Source organism: Leopardus geoffroyi, chromosome C2, assembly GCF_018350155.1.
Source record: "Leopardus geoffroyi isolate Oge1 chromosome C2, O.geoffroyi_Oge1_pat1.0, whole genome shotgun sequence".
Lineage (NCBI taxonomy): Eukaryota > Metazoa > Chordata > Mammalia > Carnivora > Felidae > Leopardus > Leopardus geoffroyi.
Window position 1 is genome coordinate 134,879,421 of NC_059333.1, and position 21,226 is coordinate 134,900,646.

Consider the following 21,226-nt stretch of genomic DNA (forward strand, 5'->3'; position numbering starts at 1 on the left):
TGTAAATGGATTAAATGCTTCAATCAAGAGACATGGGTGACTAAATGGATTAAAAAACAAGATCTATCTATATACTGCCTACAAGAGACTCATTTTGGATCTAAAGATACACACAGACTGAAAGTGAAGGGATGAAAAAAGATATTCCATGGAAATGGAACAAAAAGAAGGCTGGGGTAGCAATACTTAGTATCAGACAAAAAGCAGGTAGCAATATTTACATCAGACAAAATGAACTTTAAAGCAAAGGATGTAATAGGAGACAAAGCAGGGATTACATACATAATGATAAAGGGATCAACCCAACAAGAAAACATATATAATACATGTAAATATGCACCAGAGGAACACCTACAGAAAAAGCAAATATTAGCAGACACAAAGGGAGAAATTGACAGTCATATAGTAACAGTAGGGGACTTTAACAGTCCACCTATGTCAATGGAACACATCACTCAGACAGAAAATTAATAAGAAAACACTGGCCTTGGGGCGCCTGGGTGGCTCAGTCGGTTAAGCGTCAGACTTCGGCTCAGGTCATGATCTCGCGGTTCGTGGGTTCAAGCCCCACGTCAGGCTCTGTGCTGACAGCTCAGAGCCTGGAGCCTGTTTCAGATTCTGTGTCTCCCTCTCTCTCTGCCCCTCCCCCACTTGCACTCTGTCTCTCTCTGTCTCAAAAATAAACATTAAAGAAAAAAATTAAAAAAAAAACAAAAAACACTGGCCTTGAACAAACATTAGGTGAGATACACCAAACAGATATATACAGAACATTCCATCTAAAACCAGCAGAATATACATTCTTCTCAAGTGCACATGGACCATTCTTCAGAATATTATCACATGAAGCCACAAAACAACTCTCAAAACAATTTGAATTTAAAAGAAGACTGATGTACCAAGCATCTCTTCTGACCACAATCGTATGATACTAGAAATAACTGTAAGAAGAAAAATGGAGGAAAAAAAGAAGAAAACTGGAGAAAAAACAAACAACACATGGAGACTACACAACATGCTACTAAATAACTAATGAGTCAAGAAAGAAATCACACAGGAAATCAATAAATATCTTAAGACAGGGTGTCTGGGTGGCTCAGTTGGTTAAACATCTGACTTCACATCAGGTCATGATCTCACCATTCCTGAGTTTGAGCCCCGCGTCGGGCTCTGTGCTGACAGCTCAGAGCCTGAAGCCTGCTTCGGATTCTGTGTCTCCCTCTCTCTGCCCCTCCCTGGCTCATGCTCCCCCTCTCTGTCTCTCTCTCTTTCTCTTGCTCTCAAAAATAAACATTAAAAAAAATTTGTAATATTTTAAAAGAGACAAAAATGGAAACACACTGCTCCAAAACCAACAGGAAACAGCAAACACAATTTTAAGACAGAAGCGTCTAGCAATACAAGTCCACCTCCATAAACAAGAAAAATCTACAGCAGAAATCGGACCTTACACCTAAAGGAACTAGGAAAAGGAACAAAGTCCAAAGTTAGAAGAAGGAAGGAAATGATAAAGATCAGAGCAGAAAAAAATAGAGAGTAAAATAAAAAGTAAAAAAGATTAATAAAACTAAGAGCTGATTCTTAGAAAAGATAAACCCTTCTGGGCATAATTTAAGCTTGGTGGGATAATCCTTGAAAAGACAAACAAAATTTATAAACCTTTAGCAAGACTCATGCAAAAAAAAAAAAAAAAACAGACAGACAGACAGACAGAAAAAAAGAAAGAAAGAAGGCCCAAATAAATAAAATCAGTAATGAAAGAGAATTTACAACCAATATCACAGAAATATATTACCATGAAAAATTAGAGCAAAAAACTGGACAACCTAGAGGAAATGAATAAATTCCTAGAAACACAATCTTCTAAGACTGAATCAGAAAGAAACTGAAAATCTGAAGATAAGTATTTACTAGTAAGGAGGTTGGATCAATAATCAAAAAACACCCAACAAACAAAAGTCCAGGACAAGAAGGCTTCATAGATGAATTTTACCAAACATTTAAAGAAGAGCTGATACCTATCTTTCTCAAACTATCCCAAAAAATTGAAAAGAAAGGAATGCTATCAAGCTCATTTTATAAGGCCAGCATTACCATGACCTAAACCAGACAAAGACACTACAAGAAAGAAAACTGCAGGCAAATATCACTGGTGAACATATATGCAAAAATCCTCAAAAAGATATTAGCAAGCCAAATTTAATAATACAGTTAAAGGATCACACATCATGATCAAATGGGCTGTATTCCAGGGATCTCATAATGGTTCGACATCCACAAATCAATGTTCTACATCATATTAACAATAGGAAGGATAAACATCATATGATCATCTTGAAAGATGCATAAAAAGCACTTCACATAATTCAATATCCATTTATGATAAAATCTCTCAACAAAGTGGAAACAGAGGGAATGTTCCTCAACATAATAAAGGCCACATATAACATCTTACTCAATGGTGAAAAGCTGAAAGCTTTTCCTGTAAGATCAGGAACAAGACAAGAATGCCCACTTTCACCACTTTTATTCAACATAGTGTTGAAAGTCGTAGCCACAGCAACTAGGCAAGGAAAAAAAACTAAAAGGCATCCAAATTGGAAAGGAAGATATAAAACTTACTGTTCACTCATGACATGATACAATAAATAGAAGTCCCTAAAGCCTGTACCCAAAGACTACTAGAATAAATGAATGCAGGAACGTTGCAAGATACAAAGTCAACATAACAGAGATCTGTTGCATTTCTATACACTACTAACAAACTATGAGAAAGAGAAATTAAGAAAACAGTCCCATTTACAATTGCATCAAAAAAGAATAAAACACAAAGGAATAAATTTAACCAAGGAAGTGAAAGAGCTGTATGTTGAAAACTATATGACAATGATGAAAAAAAATTGAAGACAACACAAATAATTGGAAAGATATAGTATGCTCATGGATAAGAATTAATATTCTTAAAATGCCCATACTATCCAAAGCAATCTACAGATTCAATGCAAATTATATCAAAATTACAATGGCATTTTTCACAGAAAGAATAATCCTAAAGTTTGTATGGAACTACAAAGACCCAAAGTAGCCAAAATTTAGGATATGTTCCTAAATTTCAAACTATACTACAAACCATACTACAAAGCTCTAGTAATCAAAACAGTATGGTACTGGCATAAAAACAGAAACAAGGCTCAATGGAATAGAGAGTCCAAATATAACCTCATGTTTATATGGTCAATTAGTGTATGACAAAGGAGGCAAGAATACACAGTGGGGAAAAGACAGTCTCTTCAATAAATAGTGCTGGAAAAACTGGACAGCTCCATGCAAAAAAAAAAAAAAAAAAAAAAAAAAAAAGGATCACTTTCTTACACCACCTACAAAATCCAACTCAAAACGGATTAAAGGTAACACCTGAAACCATAAAACTTCTACAAGAAAACATAGGCAGTAAGCTCTTTGACAGTCACCTTAGCAATATTTTTCATCTGTCTCCTCAGGCAAGGGCAACAAAAGCAAAAATAAATAGCCTGCCTGGGGCACCTGGGTGGCTCAGTCGATTGAGTGTCTGACTTCAGCTCAAGTCATGATCTCACAGTCCATGAGTTTGAGCCCCGCATTAGGCTCTGTGCTTACAGCTCAGAGCCTGGAGCCTGCTTCGGATTCTGTGTCTCCCTCTCTCTCTGCCCCTCCCCTGCTCATGCTCTGTCTCAAAAATAAATAAAAACATTAAAAAAAATTTTTTAATAAATATGGGATTATATCAAACTAAAAAACTTTTGCATAGTGAAGAAAAACATCAACAAAATGAAAAGGCAACCTCCTCAATGGGGGAAGATATTTGCAAGTAATATATTCAATAAGGGATAACATACAAAATATACAAAGTTATAAAACCCAGAATCAAGAAACAAACAATTAGAAATGGACAGAGGACCAGAATACACATTTTTTCAAATAACATACATAGATGGCCAACAAGCCCATGAAAAGATGCTCAATATGACTAACCATCAGGGAAATGCAAATCAAAACCACAATAAGACATCACCTCACACCTGTCAGAATGGCTAGTCTCAAAAGGAAAAGAAGTAACAAGTGTTGGTAAGGATGTGGAGAAAAAAGAAACTTTGTGCACCACTGGTGGGAATGTAAAGTGGTGTTGCCACAATGGAAAACAGTAAGGAGGTCTCTAAAAAATTGAAAACAGAGGACTACCATACAATCCAGCAAATCCACTTCTAGGTATTTACCCAAAGAAAATGAAAATTCTAGTTCAAAAACACATATTGCTCCCCTATGTTCACAGCAGCATTACTTACGATAGCCAAGACATGGACGCAATCTAAATGTGCACGGATAGATAAATGGATAAAGAAGATGTGGTATGTACACACACACAGACACACAGACACACAATGCAATATTATTCAGTCATGAAAAAATGAAATCTTCCCATTTACAATATGGATGGACCTCAGGCATATTACGCTAAGTGAAATAAATCAGACAGAGAAACACAAATAGCATATGACTTCATGTATATGGGGAAAAATTTTTTTTTTTTTTAATGAACAAACAAAACAGAAACAGACTCAGAGGCAGAAAAGAAACTGAAGGTTGCTGGGCAGGGAACGGAGGAGGGGGGAAATGAGCAAAATAAGTGAAGAGGATTAAGAGGTACAGTCTTCCAGTTATAAAATCAATAAAGACACAGGGATATACTATACAACATAGAGAATACAGTTACTAACATTGTAACAATTTTGTATGGTGACAGGTGATAACTACACTTAGTGATGACCATTTCATAATGCATATAGATATCAAATCAATATACTGTACACCTGAAACTAATAGTACTATATGTCAATTATTCTTCAATAAAAAACAATCACCTCAGGGGGCGCCTGGGTGGCGCAGTCGGTTAAGCGTCCGACTTCAGCCAGGTCACGATCTCGCGGTCCGTGAGTTCGAGCCCCGCGTCAGGCTCTGGGCTGATGGCTCAGAGCCTGGAGCCTGTTTCCGATTCTGTGTCTCCCTCTCTCTCTGTCCCTCCCCCGTTCATGCTCTGTCTCTCTCTGTCCCAAAAAAAAATAAATAAACGTTGAAAAAAAATTAAAAAACAAACAAACAAAAAAAACCAATCACCTCAGTGTATCTTTGCAGGAATGAATGACTCATTAACTTATTAAAGGAGACAAGCTCTTAAACCACAACAAATAATAATCACAGAATACTAAATACTTTTAGAAAACCATACAATCTAAACACACAACAAGCAAATTTCTAACACTCTAAGGACCATGTATATCAGAAAATCCTAGAACTTTTCAGGACTTCAAGTATTAGCAAGACTCAATTATAAGTAGTATACTGAATTAGATATATATAAATGTCTAGTTTACCTGGCATTTTTAGTAACCAGAATTCTCAACAGCACTTCTGATTTTTAGAACTTAAAGTACCATTTTACTTATCCCACAGAGCTTAAATTATGCCCAGAAGAGTTTGTTTGGGCAAGAAAACAATATTCAGTAACCAGAATATTCGCCCATGTAAGAAAACAAAATTTACCATATGTGAGGGTTCATTTTATCAATTTCTGTGATTAAACATCAGGAAAGTGTGCTTCATTTGGGGGGTGGGGGGTATAACAGTAAATACTAAATATATACAGTAACATGCTCAATGGTAACAAACAAATCTTGTGAGGTTTCTGTGAGTTAAGCAAAACACAACAAACAAAAACAAAAAACAAAAAAAGGGCTTTGTTAACCTCTAATAATGCAATACAGAAATTATATTTATGCTTTGTGTAATAATAGGTGTTTTCGTGATACTGAATAGACTTCTTCACACAAAGATGAAGATCATTCACCAAATTATTGTGACTACTGTATTATACTCTGAAAAAATGATAAATCGTATCAGCCTGCTCTGTAATTGTAGGCACATTTATCTTGAGTCTCTTTCTTCTAAATTGTGATGGACGAGAACACAAGAAAAATGGGTCTCCTCTCCCATCACTACCCCACTGCCCACTTCTCTGCCTCTTTCACCATAAGGTCAGTCATAAACTGCTTAGCACAGTCTAATTTTCTTCAAATGTTCTTACTTTATTATTATTTACTCAAATCTTTGGTTATCTAGGATATATGAAACATGAGAATATTATAATTAATGTAAAATAAGGGACCATAATGGTATTTTAGTAAGGAAAATTATGATTAGTATTAATTTGTATGGAAATTTTTATATAATTTTTGGAATGTACAAATGAAATAAAAAGAATCAGCATAAGAAATGTTTAATTTAATATAATTAAATGTGAGAGAATGTCCTTCAGAAGACACAAGTTAAACACAGCACTTCATAGTAATACACCTTTATAAGGGTTCAGAACTCACACATTTAAAAAATCTTTTTGTGAAAATTCAAAAACACACTTTGACAAACAAGTCATTTTTATACTAAACAACAACAACAAGAACAAAATAACCCAAAACTAGCAAATCAAAGAAGGATCTCAATACACACCAATAGCTTCGGATAAAACAAACTTTTATCCAAGAGAATGATTAACCATGCAAAAGCTGCTAATATTAGATTAAAATCAGGTATTTTCCAGAATATCTTTTTCAAGTGTAATGTACAGATAATATCCCAGAGAAGAGAAGTTATCTAAATAGGTAACTATTTAAAAAGTAATATGTGTTGGGGCACCTGGGTGGCTCAGTCGGTTAAGCATCCGACTTCGCCTCAGGTCATGATCTCACGGTTTGTGAGTTCGAGCCCCACATCGGGCTCTGTGCTGACAGCTCAGGGCCTGGAGCCTGCTTCGGATTTTGTGTCTCCTTCTCTCTATGCCCCTCCCCCACTTGTGCTCTGTCTCTCTCTACCAAAAATAAATAAATGTAAAAAAAAAATTAAAAAAGAAAGTAATGTGTGTTTTTTTTAACTTTCATTATTTGCGAGCTATTTAGAAGAGTATTGTCAGATTGAGGTAATTATAACCCATTAATACAAATGGTAATTTAAAATATTTTCTCAATAACACCTAGTTTGCACTATTAAAAAATTCCATAGATGGTAGTGAATAAAGATGAATAGAAATTTAATCCATTTTCAAGTTTTACATAATGACCTGTGGTCACATGTAACATTGAAACCACATTCTCAATCTTTCTGTACTCATTCCAATTAATAACATACCAGCATCTAACTACAAATATTTTCTTTTTTATGTATGAAATCTGCAGTTATCAGAGATTATCAAGCAAAAGAAACCAAGGTTACTCAAAGTAAAAAAAAAAAAAAAAAAAAAAAAGAAGTTTTAGTACATCTGCAAATTCATAGCTGACTCTCTCAGTCCCCAATTCAATTTCATTCCTGCTGACTTCTGAAGAGCTGCAATCAGTACCACAGCCTATCGGACCTACGATAATCAAAGAGAAAAATGACTTCTCATATCTTTAAGAATAGACTAACAGTCTTTTTGTTTATGATGTTTACTGGGAGTTTCCTATTACTAAAATACTGCATATTATGCAACCCACTAAGAGTAAAACTATACAGAAAACAGTATTTTTGTAATATTTAATGGCATTAATGATTTTAAAAATTAAACACAAAATTTAGCTAGAAAAAAACCACCTTAAAGTGATGAAGTGAATGAAATGCATCTTCCCAAAAATCTATAGCAAACATAATACATAATGGTGGCACATCAGAAGCATTAGCCTTTAAAAAAGAATAAGACACAGATGCCCACTATTACCACTTTTACTCAAGACTGTACTAAAACTTCAAAATAGAATAGTAAAACAAATCAGTAAGAAAAGGCATAATGAGTAAAAAGGAAGAAAACAAAGTTGTCATTTTTTTCAGATACAATAGTCAACTTAAAAGAACCGAGAGGATCTACAGACATTTTATAAAATTTTAATAAGAGAATTCAGAATGTTTTCTGGATATACACAAAAATAAGCTTTCTGATTTTGATTTAATACATCCACTTTCCCTAATCCATGATTATCTCTTTCCCTTTTTGTGTGCTCGAATGTTGGCTTAAGTCTTCATTAATGGAGTGGCCAACAAAAACCACATGATATATTAAATGCTAAGACTTACCAGTAGAATAGTGTACCTCCCTTCTCAGATCTGTTACATTTCCATTGCTTTCTATTCTAAGACCAAATTACTTCTGTAATTAAAATGTCCTTTTTAGGGGCGCCTGGGTGGCTCAGTCGGTTAAGCGGCCGACTTCGGCTCAGGTCATGATCTCACAGTCCATGAGTTCGAGCCCCGCGTCGGGCTCTGTGCTGACAGCTCAGAGCCTGGAACCTGTTTTGGATTCTGTGTCTCCCTCTCTCTGACCCTCCCCCGTTCATGCTCTGTCTCTCTCTGTCTCAAAAATAAACATTAGAAAAAATTTTAAAAAAATATCCTTTTTAGTTGCTAGTCTTTGGCCACATCAGAGTGGGCCAATATCTCTAAGTATACCCTAAAATGTCTCCAATATATCCTATTTCTTTCCTATATCAGAATAAACCAATCACAACTCATTATTCTTAGCAAAACAAAGTTCAATTTACTTAAAGGATCACTTTGCAGTTGCCAAAATTAAGAGGACTTTGCCAGGTCCCTGCTCAGCCGTGTAGCCTTCAGCGGTATTCCTACATTTATTTCTTACCATTTGCCTTACTGGCATTTTGCTTCCTAGACCACAGTATCATGCAAAAATCTGGAACATATTATTTACCACATGCTTCGAGAATTCCCACTGTTTCCATATATAACTTCATTTGTGGGCCTGACTCACTATACTTTTCTCATTTCCTATCTCTAATTCAGTTTCTAATCCATGATGGGTTTGTTTTTTTCAAATTATCACTCAGTTCATACTTTATAAATTTTTTCAAAGTCTAGCAAAATACAGTACTAGCATTACATGACTATTTAACTTTTCAAATGGGACATTTTTCTTCAACATTATCTTTATAAAAGTACAAATTCCTTTTTATAGAACTCTTGCCATTTTGAATTACTGAAATTGTTCTCTCAATGGTCCAAATGTAATGTCCTTTCCCAAGTCTTTACACTCCTTGATTTCTCTATAGCCCTAATAAGCAGGATTTCCTTCCTAAAATTCTCTCTTTGCCGTGTTTCTATCATTGTTTTCCCAACAACAAATCCATCAGGTCTGACCCTTTTTCTGATGCTGCCACCTAATTAACATAAGGGTTCTTCAAGATCTAGGTTTCCTTTGGCTGATTCCCTTCTCAGGAAAAAAGAAAGAAATTTCTTTTGTGTGTTGGGGGGGGGGGGGGGCGGGGGTGGTTAGCTTAACATCTCATTCAAATTTCCTGTGTTCAACCATTATCTTCTGTCCCCATGTCTCTAGTTCTGACTTGGACTCCAAAACCTAGACCATGCTCACATGTACATATCAGCCAAAGTAGACACACATTGCCAATAGGTTGGATGCTGCCTCAAATGTCTTCTCGACACTGCTCTGGACAGTCACTATACTACCAGATGAAGCGAGCACTGAAGAAGAAACCTACTCACCATCTCCAATCTTTCCCTATTTTTCTCCACCTGATTGATAGTCCGTATCAACACCTTATGCACACTTTATCACAGAACTCATTATGTTTCTCCAAAACTTTCTACTGCTCCACCCTTCATCACCTTCTTTATTTTTTTTTATTAAACTTTTTTTTAAGGTTTATTCATTTTTGAGAGAGACACAGAATCCAAAGCAAGTTCCAGGCTCTGAGCTGTCAGCACAGAGCCCGACATGCGACTCAAACTCACACACTGTGAGATCGTGACCTGAGCCAAAGTTGGACGTTCAACCGACTGAGCCACCCAGGTGCCCCCACCTTCGTCGCCTTCTAAGGAAATCTTGAGAATTTGATAATTTTGTTTTGTATCTTCAGATCCATGTTGTTGCTCTATTTTACTGAATAGCAATGTGGTATCTATCAAATCTGTCTCGTTTTATTCTCCAGTGTCATACTTTAATATAAGCACTTAGTATCTCTTAACAAAGCTGCTAAAGCTGTTAGCTTCCTAACTAGTCTCCCACCTGCAGTCCCTTCCCTTCCTTTTTTCAGACTTACTATGTCCTGCAAAGTAATCTAATCATCTCACCCAATGACTACCCAAATTTCTTATGACTACAAGTGGTATCCTTCACCTTACTTCTAATCTTACTTTATGTATTTTACCAAATATAACATCTCTATTCTTTACTCATGACGTTTCTTCTGGTTGACAGGGTCTACCTTTCCTTTAGGCTAGAGCAAACTGGAAGGAGTAGAGACATAAATTCAACAAAACCTGACAATACAATGGATAAAGATGACTGACAAACAAGAATCAGGATGATCCTCAGGTTTCTACTTTATACAATAAGATGCATGGTACTGGTCACTTAAAACTGGGAGCATTTGAGGAGAGGGTTAGAACTTATACTGTGAAGTGACTTTGACATCCCAAAGTGGACACTGATACCAGGTTGGCAGGTGAACATGCAGATCTCCATCTCAGAAGACAGATGTAGAGTAGAAATTTTACTCTCAGTGGGTACCTGTGTGTCTCAGTCGGGGAGTGTTTGACTTCAGCTCAGGTCATGATCTCACAGTTCATGAGTCTAAACCCTATATTGGGCTCCACGCTGATGACGAGCTTGCTTGGGATTCTCTCTCTCTCTCCCCCTCTCTCTCTGCCCCTCCCCTGCTCACTCTCGCTCTCTCCCTCCTTCTCAAAATAAATAAATAACCTTTTCTTTTAATCTTTGTTTATGTTGAGAGAGAGACAGAGTGTGAGCAGGGGAGGAGCTGAGGGGAGGGAGACACAGAATCCGAAGCAGGCTCTAGGCCCTGAGATGTCAGCACAGAGCCTGAGGCGGCTCAAACTCACGAACTGTCAGATCATGACCTGAGCCGAAGTCGGACGCTTAACCGACTGAACCACCCAGGTGCCCAATAAATAAATAAACTTAAAACAGAAAAAAGAATGTTAGTCTCAGAATAGCTGTAATATAGATGATAACTTAGGCCACAAGTTTGCTTAGAAAACTAACATAGTTCAAAAAGAAGACAGAATAGAATTTTAAAAGAGGCAGCCCAGGATGTCAGAAAGGAGGCAGTCAGAAGCCGAGTAGAGAAGAAAGAGCTAGGAGACTGAAAAAGAACAACCAGAAGAATGTGATTTAACAAAAAGTAAGGGGAAAAAATACATTCAGAAGAAGGCAGGGTCTGCAATGTTGAAAGCCACTAAGAGGAAAAACAAGCGAGTAAGATAAAGAGAAAATAAATCCATTAGATTGAGTAACAAAGGGGTCTCAGCAGCGGCCTTGGTTTTAACAATGGAATAAGCAGAATGGAGCTGTTTAAAGGATGAGAATGGAAGGTAAAACAATGAAGGTGAAAGGTAGAGACAACGCCTTCAAAATATTTAGCCATGAAAGGGAAGAGAAATACTATAGAGAACCATATATGACAGTACACGTACTGCCTGTAAAGCATTTCGAACTGTGCATTATTACCTTGCGCATATCTATCTTTTCTCCCGCTGCTAGCTCTCAGTGTTACTCTGCCCACTAAGGTAAGGAATAAGGCAAGGATACCCACTAGGACCACTACTACTTTTTTTCTGGACATGTTAGTCGATAAAATAAGACTAGAGGAAGCCATTAGAAGTATAAAAAACAAGAATTGGGAAAGAAGAAACAAAACTATTACAGACAAAGATTGTAGGGAGAACAACTGGCAAAGAAGAACTAAAACTATCTGCAGATATCCTGATGAATACCTGGAAAATCCTAGAAAATCAATGACAAAACTCAAGAACAAAAGATTTTACCGAGGGAGCAGGATATAAAATAAACATGAAAACATCAGTAACACTCACATACACAAATAAAACCAGATAGAATATATAATGGACGAGAAAACCACACTTAAAACAGTAGTAAAATAGTAAAAAAGATTAAATAAGAATAAATTGAAATGTTCAAAACCCACATAAAGAAAAATAAACGCTCTTAAAAGAGACAACAGTAGTCCTGAACAACTGAAAATAAATACTTTGTCACTGATTGGGACATCTCAATATCAATACACCATAAAATTATAAATATAATTTGAGCCCCCCAAAAATATGATTGACTTTTCTGTGGAGCTAGACAACTTGATACTGAAGGTCAAGTAGAAAAGAAACATTCAAGAACGTCTAGGAAACACTGAAAAGAAATATATATGGGAAACCTTGTTAAAACATACTACATACATTGGGCTACCTGGGAGGCTCAGTCGGTTAAGCATGTGACTTCAGCCCAGGTCATGATCTCACCGTTCATGAGTTCAAGCCCTACAACAGGCTCTGTGCTGACAGCAAGAAGCCTGGAGCCTGCTTCAAATTCTGTGTCTCCCCTTCTTTCTGAACCCCTCTCCCACTCACACTCTGTATCTCCCTCAAAAATAAATAATAAACACATTAAACATTTTTTAATTTAAAAAATACCACAGAAATTAAAACACACGACAAAGCCTCTGTAATGAGAACAGTGTGGTATTGCTGCATGAATAGTCAGAAAGACCAATGAAACAGAGTAGGAAAGTGCAGAAATAGATTCGGCTATTATAAAGGTGATATCACAAAACACTGGTACAAGAACGGTCTTTTTAACAAATGGATACACATTTGCGGTGGGGGGGGGGGGTGTAAAAAATCCATCTATTTCTCACACTGAACCCAACTCCAAATAAACCAGAGATTTAAACGTAACAAAGGGAACTATACAAGTAAAAAAGAATCACTAAATTCCTCCTATAACCTGGGAAATCATTTTAAAAAAGCCTTCCTTACTAGAACTAAAATCCAAATATGAAACCTTTATACTACAAGAAAAACACAAGCAAAAGAAAAAGAAAGATGACAAATGAGGAGAAAACATTTTTTTGCAAGACTTACCACTGATAAATATAAATGGCTGATATCACTACAAAGAGCATTCAAAACTGAGGGGAAAAAAAACCAAATATCCCATATAAAGCAGCTCATAAACATATGAAAAGACATTCAACTCCACTCCTAAGATGAACACAACAAATTAAATGGACACTGAGACACCATCTCTCATATTTCAAATCAGGAAAAATTCAAAAGTTTTAGTTTACTCTGTTGGCAAGGCTGTGGAAAGACAGGCACTCCCATACACTAGCAGTGGAAATGCAAAATGCTACAGGAGAACTGGGCATATATCTAATAAAATTACATAAGCATTTATCCTTTGAAAAGCAAGCAATCCCACTTCAAGGAATTTACCCTGAAGATAAACCTGAAACAATATGAAAATACATAGGCACAAGGTTATTCACTACCGCATTATTTGCAATTGCAAGCTACTGGAGATTATTTAAGCGCCCAAGAGATCGGTTGAATAAACTACATTACATACGTACGCACAATAAAGTAGTAAGCGTATGCAAAAAATTAAAGAGGAAGATCTCTATAAGGTGATATGGAGTGATTTTTAAAAGATATAGATAAATGAAAAAAGTAAATTGCAAAAGGACATATATACTATGCTATGTTTCATAAGAAAGAGGAAATAAGAAAAAAAATAAGAAAATGTATCTGCTTATCTTTATAAAAGGAATGATGAACTAAAAAACAGTAACGTTGGATACCTAACAAAGGATGCGGTGGAATGAGGGAAATAAAGTGACACTTTTCTGAGTATACCTTTTCATAAAACTTTACCTTTTGGAAAAGTAAATCATCACTTTCTACCTATTCAAAATAATTAAATTAGCAATGATATAAAGATGGAAAATATGCAAAAGCTGACAGCAAAGTAAAATGAGTGAATTAAACTGTATTTCAAATTAATCCTATATCCATCCTTAAGGGATAAAAAAAGAAAGAAGTAATGCAAGTAATTAGGAGTACAGCATTTGATTAAATATACTCACAGAATTCAGTGGGGTGAGGAGAGAGTACTTCAAACAAATCTTGAATTCTTTTTGGTAGATTTGTTCATTGTAGTGGTATAATGAACCAATTCTGAAACTATTTCAGATGTATTATTGAGCTGCGCAAGTAAGTTAATGTGTTGATGCTGTCGGAAGCCAATGTTCTCACGATGAAAGAAGAGACATATAAATATGGAAAGATGGAAGGCAAGAAAGAACCCTGTGGAGATGGATTAGAATTAGAGACACTGGTGTGACCTAATGATTTCTAAAGTAATATATGTTTATCAGTATGAATGTATGTATACATTTACCTATCAATGTACATGTGTGTGTATATATATATATATACACACACACATACAAGCCTTATTTCCAGCTCTGTCCTCTTTCTGTCCTCATGGCCTAAAAGCCAAGATCCTATAGAGATGAGCACCATCCAGTAGCAACCAGCACAATAGTGCCCAGATCTTGATCTCTAATAACATTCCCCCACTAAAACCAGGACTCTTCAGAGAAATGGCTGCCCAGAACTGTGACAGAAAAGATAAAGATTCTGTGACAATCTGTTTTGCCGGAAAGTAAGAAAGCACTCAAAAATGTGATGGGGAGGGGCACCTGGGTGGCTTAGTCTGTTGAGCATCAACTCTTTTTCTTTCTTTCTTTTTCTTTCTTCTTTCCTTCTTTTTCTTTCCTTTCCTTTCTTTCTTTTTGTTTCTTTTCTTTCTTTCTTTTTATTTATTTATTTACGGCGGAGCGGGGCAGGGAGGGGCAGAGAGAAAGGGGGAGAGAGACAGACTCACAAGCAGCCTCCACACTGTCAGTGCAGAGCCTGACATGGGGCTCAAACTCATCAACCATGAGATCATGACCTGAGCTTAAACCAAGACTTGGGAGCTTAACTGAATGAGCCACGCAGGCACTCTGAGCATCAACTCTTGATTTTGGCTCAGGTCACGTGGGGGGATTGAACCCCACATCTGACTCTGCACTGACCATTGAGCCTGCTTAAGATTTTTCTCTCTCTGCCCCTCTCCCCTGCTTGTGTGCTCAGAAATAAAAATATTTTTAAAAATTAAAAAAATAATGTGATGGGTAGGGCGCCTGGGTGGCTCAGTCAGTTAAGCGTCCAACTTCAGTTCAGATCATGATCTCACGGTTTGTGAGTTCAAGCCCCACATAAGTCTCTGTGCTCACAACTCAGAGGCCGGAGCCTGCTTCGGATTCTGTGTCTCCCTCTCTTTCTGCCCTTCCCCCACTCGCACTCTGTCTCTCTCTCAAAAATAAATAAACATTAACCAAAAAAAAATTTTAAGATAATAATGTGACAGGGGAATGCTGTAAAAGGTAAAATATGGGCCTCTGGGTGGCTCAGTCGGTTAAGCATCATCCAACTCTTGATTTCAGCTCAGGTCATGATCTCATGGTTTGTGAGTTCAAGCCCCACGTGGAGCTCTATGCTGATCACTCAGAGCCTGCTTGGGATTCTCTCTCTCCACCCCCCCCCCCCCGCCCCTTCCCCACATACACTCATATTCTCTCTCTCTCTCTCTCTCTCTCTCTCTCTCAATAAATAAATAAATAAATAAATAAATAAATAAATAAATAAATAAACATTAAAAAAAAAAGAAAGGTAAAATAAAATGGAGTCACTTACATCAGGGGGTTTTTAAACAGAGCCAAGTGCCTAATAAAGACATGGGCCTTACGCATGTCCTCACCAGGTAGAACCATGAACTTTTGAACTGGGCCAAACTGCAAATATTCCAAGGACTCAGCCTGAAATTTGCTAAAGTAAGAAATTTTGCTTGGTGATAGCCTTAACCAATTAAATTCAGCCAAGATTAATTTTCTGCTGCCAACATTAATCAAAATTTTTTGTTAAAAGAAAAAAATACAATCATTCCATTTTGTCTTTAAAAACCCTTGACTTTTGTTCTGGGGTGGGGGAGGGAGGGTGCAGGGACAGACACTATTTGGGCTGCTGCCCAAATCTGTGTTCCCTGAACTGCAATTCTGAGACCTCATATAAATGCTTTTGTTTTATTTTAGCTCAGCCTCTTTTCTCGGTCAACATTTCTATCTACTTTCACCAACCAAACCTGGACAATTTATAACTCAGTAGTGAATTATAAAGCATTGAAAAGAATAGATATCCATAAGCTCATACCAATGATAAATGATTGAATGAATAAATATAGTTGACCCTTGAACAATGCAAGGGTCAAGGGCACCAACATCCCACAGAGTCAAAAGTCCACATATTAACTTTGACTCCCCAAAAACTTAATTACCAATAGCCTACTGTTGACTAGAGCCTTACTGATAACATAAACAGTCGATTACCACGTATTCTGTATATGTATTATACACTATATTCTTAAAATTAAGCTAGAGAAAAGAAAATATTACAAAAATCAGAAGGAAGAGAAGAGAAAATACACTTACAGCACTGTGCTGTATTTATGGGGAAAAAATCCACATATAAGTGGACCCACACAGTTTAAACCCACAATGTTCAAGGGTCAACTGTAAATCAGTCAGTCCATCAGCATAGATTTTGCGTTCATCAGAATGCTGATGTTGACTGGAAGGAGGGCTGGAACTGGAAAATCAGCAGTTTGTAACCATTATAGAAAGAACTGTACCAGGGAAGAATCATCAATAGATGCTAAATCTAGGCAGAAATTTTGATGAGGAGCAGGATATTTGCATGATCTTAAAGTGTTTCCCCACAGACTGCTTATTAGTTGCAAGAGAAAAAACTGTAACTCTAGAGTAGAGAAATCTGACAACAGTCTGACCAAACGATAAAAATTACCATCACCAATATGCCTCCAGATGTGATGTTCTGAGAAGGACAGAACATCATCTACGTGGTATTCTGGGTGGAATATACAACCTGAATCTAATCATGAGGAAACAGGAGACAATCCCAAATGAAGGGTGATAGACAAATGAAGGACCATATTATTAAAAAATGTCAGTGTCATAAAACTCAAGGGCCATGGAACCATTTCAGGTTAAAGAAGGCTAAAGAGACATGACAACCAAGTGCAATAACTGATCCTAGACAGGATTCTTATTGAAGAGGGAAAATGCTATAAAAATATTATTGGGTCATCTGACAAATGTGGAATATGGATGGTAGGTTAGATAACAGTATTATACCCATGTTAACTTTACCAAAGCTGTTCATTATACTATAGTTATGGGAGAAAATATCCCTACTCTTAGGAAATACACACTGATACACTTTTAGGATGGTGCATCAATCTCTGCAATCTCTGTTCAAAGGGTTCGGGGGGGAAAAACTGTGGGAGGGAGGCATTTGAGGGAGAAGGGAGAGAAAAATATCCGAATGATAAAGCCAATGCAGTAAAATCTTAACAGTAGGTGAATCTGGGGAAAAGAATATATACTCTTCCTACTCCTACAGCTCTTCTCTAAGTCTGAATTTATTCCTAGTTAGAAGTATTTTTTAAGCCAGCCACTTACTTTTTCTTACTGCTTGAACTCAAATGTTTAACTTGTTCAATTGTTCATGGTTTTCCTCATTCTAGCAAACATTAGGAATGCTCTGTTTCCTCCCTTCCATTTACCCACCAAATCTGACTGGGATCTAGTTAACATTCACTTTCTAAAAGATGCTTTCTCAGTTATTCGAGCCCATTGAAAATGTTCAACCCCTTCAGCACACAAGGGTTGTACCAGTACCTTTAGCACTTAAATAACAATACTGGAAAGTCTGTTTGAAGTGGCAACGCCATGACAATTTCAAAAGTTGTCCTCATCTCTTATTTTCATCAAGGAGAATAAATACTGGAGACAAGCCAGTTTGCATATGCTAAAGGAAAAGATAATAATGGTAGTCTTTCATTTCTTTTTTTTAATGGCAGTCTTTTTAAAAGGGGGGACGGGGAAAAATGCTATGGTCAAGTTAATTTGGAAAAATTGAATTAAGCTACACCAGGTTCTCAGATATTTTAATATAAATCAATGTATACTGTGATTCTCCTAGATAGGAAGAAAGTATACGATGCTTTCCAAAATTTGGCCTCTTTTTATTTAGAGAATCTCCTGGGGAAAATACACCATAGAATACACTTTGGAAATGCCAACTACACTGTTAGTGGGAGAAAACATCAGAATATCTGGCCTGTGATAAAGACACTTAAAAAGAAACCACCAGCTTAACATTAGTAGGGTAACGAGAGGCATCCCACATATGATACAAAGTAGCAACTGATTCTAATTGCAATTACTTATAGATTAAATCCCTGCGAGATCTAGATTAAATATTTGCCTTCTTCAGGATCCAACTCCAATTCTGATGTGAGTTTAACACTGCCTCCTCCAACTCTCCCGCTGCACATGACCAACTCCACTATCAGCATCCCACGATTAAAACATACATACACTGAGCAAATGAGAGGCTTTGCCTGAGAAGCATATAATAGTGCTTCTCAAATTTTAATGGGCGTACAAATGAAAATTTGATAAAAATGCAGATGTTGAGGGGTGCCTGGGTGGCTCAGTCAGTTAAGCATCCGACTTTTGATTTCAGCTCAAGTCACGATCTCATGATTTCCGAGACTGAGCCCCACGGTGGGCTCTGTGCTGAGCATGGAGCCTGCTTGAGACTCTCTCTCTCTGCCCCTCCCCACCTCCAAAAAATTAAATAAACTTAAAAACAATGCGGATGTTGACTTAGTAGGCATGGGATTGAGCCCAATATACGGCATTTTCAGCAAGCTCTCAGGTAACACCACTGCCTTTGAACTAGGGACCACACTTTGGGTGAGGGTTTCGGGCACCACAGGACAAAAAGTGGAGGCCCCTAAATTACAAGTATCCAACAGCTCTGTCTTTCAAACTGCTTTTCAAAGGTCTAATTCTCCCATATGAAAACAAGCTTTCACTCATTTATAAAAAGAGAAATTGTATACAATAAAAAGATACTAAAATCATTATTACCTGCTGACAATTATTTTTCTTAGAAATGGCAGCTTTCTGCCAAAAGTCATAAAAGTGCATGTAAAATAATCACGTTTTGGTCTAAATCCTCATTCTACTTCTATTTCCAAAGGCCCACAGTGATGACACAGAAACATACTGACTCCTATGGTGGACAGATTGCCCCCAACCTCACTGACTCACAAGGCTGCAAAGAGAAACTATTATTGCCCTGCCTCCACCAAAAAAGAGACATGTATAAAGCCAGCATCTTTCTCAATGATTTACTGAAAGCAGCAGCTCATTTTAATAAAACCATCCCAAAACATAAAATTGATTGAACCAACTGCTGTGGTGGGCATACACAACAGCTGATCAAAATCATTCAAGATTTTTATTCTTACAGATTTTCTTTCAGGCTTTGAGAATATTTTCCCGTTCTATACTTTTACCTTGATATTGAAATCACTGACCCGGAGAAAAAAGGATTTTTAAATCTGTGGAATAAAGTTTTAAACTACAGTCAACTCAAGAAAATAATAAACCAGATTACATACAACTTAGACAATGCACATACTGAAACTATAATAACCACTTTTCTAAAATATATTTTGAGTAACAAAATTATTCGGTTTAAGCCGAATAACCTCTTATGTTGTCAAAAAACCGTGTGGCTTCTTCTAGGCATAACACTGTCAATTAGCAAAGTATTATAATATTACATACAACATATTACCCTCATTCCTCACCAAGGAAAACTTTGTGAAATAAGAAATTATTTCTCTTTATAACTGGTTTTCTTGATATTAAATATTTAAGATTTTATTTCACTCAAAAGCAATGACATTTATCCTTTCACTGCATGTTAGATGATGCCTTTATTTTACTTTTTATAATAAAGTGATTTTATAGTATTTTTGTCACAATGAAGGACAAAGATAAGCCAACTGTTTAGATTCTTCTCCTTTATGTTGTGTCTTTGATCACTAACAATGCTGCGTGAACAGCCAACAGAAGGCTGACATTTCATAAAATATGCAGTGATAAAAACTAATACTGTAGCATCTGGGAGCGATATATAAAATGCAGAAATACACCTAATAACTGAGATCTTAAATTACAAGTTACTAAAAGCTAAATAAAAAGCATACCTAAGAATAAAAAAAGTGGCAAAATTACAAAAAGGTTTTTTGTACTTCTATTTCTAAAAACAAAGTTTTAAAAATAATTTAAGACTCTTAACATTTTCCCTGCTATTCTACACTTAAAAGCAATCTCCCTTCTCAGAACAGGGTTTCCGTACTCTGTACCCTTTCAACAACTGATGAACACATTACAAAACCACCATGAAAGTGGTGAAAATTTTCTATTTACTGTAGAAAATGCAGAGGAAATTTCTTTTTCTCAGATAATGGAAAAAAACAGTATTGTACTTTAAAGACATGATGCCAGAGACCATAACCAAAATAAATTTTAAAAATGATAATAATCTAAACAAATATACTCTTAATGCCAGTACCAATACATCTTTTCACAATCTAAGCCTTAAATTAGTCCTTGGGACACCACAGGAAGGAATTTGTGCTCAAATATACTTAAATAATTTTAACTTTACTACTAAATATCTGCTTTTTAATAGTGGGAAGTAGGTAAGGCACTCAATAAAGACCATCCAAGAGCAATCATGTGAATGATCTTGGTAGCATTTGGTTTAATATTCTATCTATATCTGCCAAAATCACAGTCCAGCAGAAGTGGTTCTACTGTTTTTTTTTTTTTTTCTTTTTTAACATGTATGTTGAGGGGGATGAAAAACTAAAAGCCATATTCAGCACTTCACAAACTCTGAATTACACTTTGACTAAAGAAAATATACAACAGTTAAGTATGTGGGAGGCAATTGTCCTTGTGCTTATAATTAGCATCTGAATTTAGAGATTTCACTGCTTAATGCACACCCATCCGCCTGTTATTCTTACCATGGCTTTTTATGTCACTTAATGGAGATAAATACTCTTTTCCCTCCTCATATTTACATCAACGCTATTTAATTTTTTTAAAGCTGTTATAATAGGTTAAACAGCAGTCTCAACATCACTCTTCATCTCCCACTGGACAAAGAATGGCATTACAGGACTGAGAACAGAGAAGGCATATTTACATTCATAATGTTCCTAACTATAACATTTATGCCAATTATGATTTTATATTTGCAAATACAATAATTTTTTGTTTCAATGCATACTTTGCCATTCTTTTAACATTAACTTTCTATAGCT

General features: G+C 36.3%; 1 protein-coding gene across 16 annotated transcripts in view; it reads right to left on the minus strand.

The window, feature by feature from the left end:
* The window catches only part of TBC1D5 (TBC1 domain family member 5), a 539,941-nt gene that overhangs the window by 415,191 nt on the left and 103,524 nt on the right, over positions 1 to 21,226 (minus strand). For 4 of the 16 annotated variants that reach the window (XM_045503733.1, XM_045503724.1, XM_045503725.1 and 1 more), the window contains exon 3: positions 13,992 to 14,211. The exons of the other annotated variants lie outside the window; for them this stretch is intronic. The gene's annotated coding sequence lies outside the window, so the exon portion shown is untranslated. The remainder of the gene's footprint in view (positions 1 to 13,991; positions 14,212 to 21,226) is intronic. 16 annotated transcript variants of the gene reach the window in all.